We start from the raw sequence: 6980 nt of genomic DNA on the forward strand, positions 1-6980 counted from the left end.
GGTCCACTTTTTTCTAGTATAATATCTCGGTCCAAAAGTTTGTCATATGTCTTTGTTACGATGAATACCTTTGGAGACTTGAGGTCAGTTTGCATATAGCCCGTAAATACAATGCTCATTGTGATCAATCATTCGGTGGAGTGCTGAGTTGATTGATTAGATATCACACACTGAGCACAAAATCCTATATAGACTCATGCTCCTTTTGCTTCAAATCGTCGAGCTTGGTATGGATATCCTCCTCATTAATTCCTTGTCTGAACCTTTTAAGAAAAAGCTTTATACATTTGCTTCCAATCTTTGAAGTAACCCATTGGAAGCTGGTTAAACTAGCATTGCAACATCTTAGTTAGATACAAGGGAAATAATTCATGTATTCTTCTTTTATTATAGCACCATTGATGTGACAAACTCATAGGAAACTTTGTGACTATGTGGATCTTCGTCTTTAGTTCCCTTAAAATCTTGAAACTTGACCTTTATCAAGCGAGCCGATTTTACCTTGACATCTGTTGGATAAGCATAGTCATTCTTGTCAGAGGATTCATTGATGTGGACATGACCATGGTGATGTCTACCATTAGTGGTGTCCTGGGTATTCGTCGTCTAGCCACCACTAGAACCTTGGGAATTATCAAACTCAATCATTGATGACGTATGTGACCACACCCTTGCACTGGTGTAAGACTCAAGGTCCTACTTTTTGGCAAAGGTGTGAGACTAAGAGTCTGATTTCTCAACGGTGGAGCAAGACTAGGTTTTCTCTATCCTAATGTCATCTTGTGATGTGAGCTCTTGTACTAATCAAATGACGTCTTGCCTCCTGGTTCAAATCTTGGCTTAGACTATGTCTAGTCTCGTGCTCTTCTACTTTTGACACATGTGTAGACCTCCTTTTGTGTTCCTGGACCCGTGGCATGTCCTACCTTTGAGCTATATTCGTGGAGAACCATTCCCATGGCTTAGTCTATGTTTGGACTTATTGGACTCCTCAGAATGGAGACTCTCTATTGGTGACTTCTCAGAATCTTCTTACCAAAACATGAAGGTTTCTTCTCTGTTGAAGTGTGTCATCTTGAATGCAATGTTACATACCTTTCTCAACTCATCAACAAGTGTGTATCATACATTCTTCATTTCTTGGATCATATGAAGTGCTGCTTGAGAGAAATTCTTAGTCTAGACACTAGTCATTAAACAACTCTATAAGATGTGAAATTCTCGAACAGTCTTGAGAGAAACCTTTTGTAATAACTCACCAATCTGAGTAGCTAGTGTAGCTCCACTCAAGTCAGCATAAGCTACTATTTTAAGAATCTGTGCACTTATATGGGCTCGTATTCTCAATCCTCTTAATTTCCCACTCAATGCACATCTTTCCCTACAAAGATTTGATGGTCTTTTTATGTCACCCTGAGTTGACTAACTAAGCCTTTTTATGTCACCCTGAGTTGACTAACTAAGCCTAGTGCCTAGCTTGATATAGGTATGTGCGAATTATAGAAGACGCTTTCTCTTTCAGTCCACAGGTTGCTATACCAGTTGCACAAGGAGCCCTTCACCTATTTCCCATTGCCCACACAAGCCATATAAATGGGGGGCTATACTGAGGGGGTTAGCCCATTTCCAAGAAGACCAACCCTTAATAAAAGCTAGCACTAAACACAAATGCAAAAAAGGCCACCCCATCATTACAAGTAGGTGAATTTAAATGTGGATATAAGTAAGCAAACATCGCCACCAATTTAAAAGAAAAGCAATGTCTTTTAGTAGTGGAGCTCAAGGGGTGAACTACTAACAAATGTTATGTACCACGTGCATTCAAGGGCTATTTAAAATAACCCCTCAACTAAAATTCTTATCCCAATAAAACCACCCCTCTTTACTCATAAACTAAAGGATTTTTTCCTAATTAAAAAAGCTCTCCTGTCATTGTAATCCTATTAAATGTTTCCAAAAGTTGAGTTAAAATACCCCTCCATTTGAATGCACGTGGTATACTAAATTTTTTTAGGTGAACCCCTCGAGTAGTGGAGGTAGTTATTTTCCTTAGTGAAACAAGGCATGCTTTTAATGAAAGGAAGAATAGATGGATAGCAAGAAGACTAAATTGGTTTAATATTTTAATGTTATGTAAAAGAAAAATGACCTCATTAACAGAGTCATGAAAATACAAAGGTGGCAAACCACATGGCCCTACTTTAAACAAGGTAGCGCAATCACTTAGTCTGAATTTAGAGAAAAGTAGCTGGGATGATTATTATAATAAAAAATTTTATTGTAAAAGGGAAAGGAAAGGTGTTGGAAGGAAAGAGAAAGCAAAAAAAGCAAGTGAAGGTGAATGAATATGGGGAAGGTAGATGAGTGAAAATAAAGGAGAGGAAAGAGGCCATTAAATATGAGTGGGAAATATTATAAAAAATGAAAAATACAAAGGGCCCTAGAAAAATGGGCGAACCCCGTCCGGGGCCAACGTTGAGAATAGCAACTTGACACTCGACCTTAGAGAAGGTACATCAACTCCAAGATCACTTGGCTAACCAAAGGGTGTTTTTCTTAATAATTCTACTAAAATCTACCAACAATAACTTAACAGATGAAGCAACACAACTAACGCTTATCGCATATGGGGTCCCATCCTTATAAATCAATTGGTTTCCAACATCCCACACTACAAGCACAACTGCCCTCCTAACATATGGCCGGCAAGCCGGCAAGGTCGAGGGGAGCTTCGAGGAGTTACCAAGTTTTGTTTCTTAGAGAAGAGGCCTTCACTTAGGCCTAGCGAGGGGCATGCAAAAATTTTCCATCTTTATGCTCACATTACGCAAACAAGGTGGAATCCCACTAACGCCCTGTCTTTTGGAGTGTCATTATAAGTCTAAGTGTAAAGTAGCTCCATAAATATTTCTAATAACTTGTAAAAGGAAAATGATAGGTGAAGGAATATGGGGAAATGTCTATGATTGAAAGAGAGGAGAGAAAAGAGATGAAAGAGGTGTGTAGTGTGATGGACCATTAAGTAAAAGTGGGAAAGTACCTATTTTGGCAAGAGTAATATAAGGGTGGAGACAAAGAGAGCCTCTATCTTTAGAGAAAAATACCTAACAAAAGACAAAACCATTTACAAGAAAAAGCAAAAACCTTAAACCTTAAACACATTAGAAGCTCTTAAACGACCACTAACGCACACTTAAAGCTCATACCATCTCACCATTCAAAAATTGGTTAGTATGACCATTCAAATTGTGGTTGACCAAATGAACTAACTTCAAAACTATGGACCCAATTAACAACTCACCATCCCTTAGGGACCCTTGCATGCCCCAAAAATTTCCATCTTTCCGTAGAACTTTCAAGAGACCCTACCATCATAGTCCTCCCTAAAGAAAGGTCGTCTCCTATTTCTATATAGTGTAATTTAAAAGAGGTAATATGCATCTCTCTTCGGCAGCCTTCACCGAGACGGAGCGCACGGTGGACTGTAGAGAGCGCTGGACTGGAATGTCCAGCCCATCTCGAGGAGGAAGGGCCAAGTGCTTGGGCCAGGGACGAGGAATATGGACTGGTAAGACAGTGATTTCTTGTAAAGCTTGGTGCACTTGCCTCATGGGTGGGCGTGAGTGAGGGCAAGCTTGGCTGCACAGAAGGGCCAAGTGGAGCACGCATCGCCATTTCAGCTTCTCCCTCTCGCTGAGCGATGTCTGTAAAAGGTTTGGATCGAGGGCGTCCTGGATGGTGCTGCATCTAATGAGCGCCGCCCACAAGCTACCTCCAATGCCAACACTCCGAAGCTGTATACATCCGCCTTATCCGTCGCCTTCCCCTTGTACACCACCTCCGGGGCGACGTATCCTGGCGTGCCCGCTGAAGTTATACTCACAACTTGATCGTGCTTTATGAGACGCGCAAGCCCGAAATCCCCCAGCCTCGCCTCGAAGCTCTCTGTTAACAGCACGTTGGCTGCCTTCACATCCCTGTGTAGCACGCACTCTCCCAAACCTCCGTGCAAGTATTCCAGTGCAGCAGCAACCCCCACTAAAATGTTGTACTTCGCCTCACTCGTAAGTGGCTGGCTGCGCTTTCTCTCCCCATAGAGATAGGTGTCCAGGCTGCCGTTGGCCATGAACTCGTAAACCAGCAGAGCTTCCCCTCTCTCGTAGCACCAGCCTTGTAACTGCAGCAGGTTGCGGTGGCGAATTTGGCTAATGATCTGCACCTCTCGTGCGATTTCAGCCTCCATTCTCAAGCCATCCTTTAGCCTCTTCACCGCCACCGGGATTCCACCAGGAAGGATGCCCTTGTATACGTTGCTGGATCCCCCTTGGCCCACTTTCTGCTTATCACTGAAGTTTTGAGAAGCTCTCTTCAGATCTGTGTACCTATACCGGTGCATGCCAATGGAAGCCATCTCCATTCCAGGTGTCTCCCTCCTTCGGTGGGATGCTGATTTTCTCCTTCTAACAACCAGAACGATGCTACATAATGCTACAGTACATAGTACGACTACCGCTCCAGCGACACGGATCCGAACCCGCGGATTCGACTGATATCGCTTCTTATTCACGTCCTCCACGGTGAAATTCCAAGAGTAGAGGACATTGCCTTGAGAATTATTACCGGAGGTGGCTGTAATGCCAACATACAACATATCCTCGTCCTTGAAGATCTGAGTGAGATTATAATTAGCCAACAGGCATGGCTCCGGAGGACGCTGATCTGCCATGGCGCTGCTGTTGGTCACCCACACTTGGATCAGGTGGCTGCAAGCATTATAGCTCACCCAAGCAGTGAAAGTATAGTTGTTGTAGAGGAAGAGCTCTGGATAGAACCTGGATTGATTGGAGGTGTCGAGAACCGCCATAGATTTCAGGCTATTGATGTCGATTCCGATGTGACTGGCGCTCGGGTCCACGATCTCCGCTTGAAGGTTCTGGAACGTGTCAAACTCAACGGCAAAGAACTGATGCTGCTTTCGATTGAGGCGGGACTCGGAGGTGAGGCCAAGGAACCGGCCAGTGCTGTTCAAGGGGGCTTGCGCATCTGCGGTAATGGTGAAAGCAAGGCCATCGCCAGAATGGTTATACGGGGTATTTGTGACGATCTGGAACGTGAAGGAGGTATGGAATGAAACGAGGTGGGGAATGGGCGTCTTGTAGAGAACACGGCCAACGTCGTAGAGCTGGTAATTTCTGAGGGTAGAATCGGGGTTTGGAGTGAGCCAGATGGAGTCCCCGGTTGCATCCCCGGTGTAGGAGGGCTTGTAGGAAGCATCCTTCGGTTTCTGAAGTAAAAACCCATCTATGGTGTCAACTGTTGGCCAATTAAACTCTAAGCTCAAGACGACATTGAAGAACAAGCTTACGACGAGGAAGAGGTGTGCCGAAGCTTCATTTCCTGCCATGGATATCTGATTGAGAAACTAGTGTCTAGACTCTATACATATTGACAGTATAGATTTATAGGTGATGAGCGAATCTCGGGAATGTCTTGGGCGCGCTCCTGTTGTGTTTGCAACTTTGCTGTGTAAAAGTCGGTCTTGCTATTTCGCCCGGCCGTGAGCACCGACTTCGTACCTATGCGGAATTTGTGACCGAGAGACCCGGAAATCAGCTAAATTGACCCTATGGCTACAAGAGAACACGTGATCTTGACGAACTTAAACACTCCGCGATTTTCTCTTTCACCAGCCCCCTTTTTCGTAAACAAATACAAAATTACAAAAAAGTCGGTCTTGTTATTCTCATTTTATTAGTAGTGCCTCGTGACTAAGTTTCCACTTGCCATTTTTAAATAAGGTGAATGATAATAAATCATTCTTAAGGCCTGCCCAAAATCTAAAATACCAAACAAGTTGAATACATTTAAAAGGCCTACTGGAAGGTGAGAGAGAAGAAGAAGAACAACAAGAAGAACAAGAAGAAGAGAGAGCGAAAGGGGGAGAAAAAAATGGGGACAAAAATAGCAAGCACCAATTGGATGACGACAAAAATAGTTGCCTTGGACGAAGAAGAAGAAAAAGAAGAGAGAGAGAGAGAAAGGGGGAGAAAAAAATGGGGACAAAAAAAGCAAGCACCAATTGGATGAGGACAAAAACGAGCATGCCAAAAATAGCATTTTATCATCTCCACCAAAACCAACAATTGATTACTATAGCCTTTCCTATGGCCAGGCCAAAAAGAAGACGAATTGGATTTGTAATGCGGAAAAGAGAGGATCAATTGAAAGCTCATGAAAGAGAGAGAGAGAGAGAGAGAGAGAGGGGGCGGGCGGGGGGGAGGGAGACAGAGACAGTGGCTAAAAATATGGAGGATTTGTTGAGAAGAAAATAGCAAAGGGATTATAAAATAAATTCTAAAATCGAAAATGACCATTTTTCACTTCTTGGTAATAGCCTTCACTTAGACCTACCTCGTGGCAGGCCAAAAATTGAATCTACTTGTGGGCCTAAAACTAAGATCACTTTTATCAAATTGCCCAACGCACTTAAAAAAAATCAAGTGCTTTCTCTTTTCCATCCAAAATGCCCACTTTGCCACATTACTAAAAGGCAGAGCCCACTTTCACTATGAGCTCTTGTTAAAATTTAATTTTTTTGAACATTTACTGTTTCAAAAATGACTAAGTGCAATAGTAAGGCTATATTTAGCCAACCAAATCTACTTCACATCTCTCTAAGCTAGCAATCTCTCTCTAAGCGATATTTATGTGAAAGTAATAGTAAAAATACTTTAGTTAGTCCCTAGGGTAGCTCTATATAGACCATGGGCCATGGCACCTACCCATTTAAAACTTGTAAGATTTATAATGTAGAAAAAACCTACTTCTTATAAGACAATAATTTTTAATAGCCAATAGGACAAAAGATAAAAAGTAAAAAGAAATTAAAACTTGTAAGGCAATCATTTACAAATTCTTCAATGGTCGATCCCAAGATTGTTGGCAAAAGGAATTTTAACTCAACAAAGCTCCATTTCTCC

General features: G+C 42.4%; 1 pseudogene; it reads right to left on the reverse strand.

The window, feature by feature from the left end:
* Positions 1-3407: 3407 nt before the first annotated feature.
* LOC147888360 (L-type lectin-domain containing receptor kinase S.4-like) lies at positions 3408-5404 on the reverse strand (annotated as a pseudogene).
* Positions 5405-6980: the final 1576 nt, after the last annotated feature.

Source organism: Dipteris shenzhenensis, chromosome 21 (assembly GCF_047967505.1).
Source record: "Dipteris shenzhenensis isolate YYH24624 ecotype China chromosome 21, Dip_SZ_1.0, whole genome shotgun sequence".
NCBI classification, from domain to species: Eukaryota; Viridiplantae; Streptophyta; class Polypodiopsida; order Gleicheniales; family Dipteridaceae; genus Dipteris; species Dipteris shenzhenensis.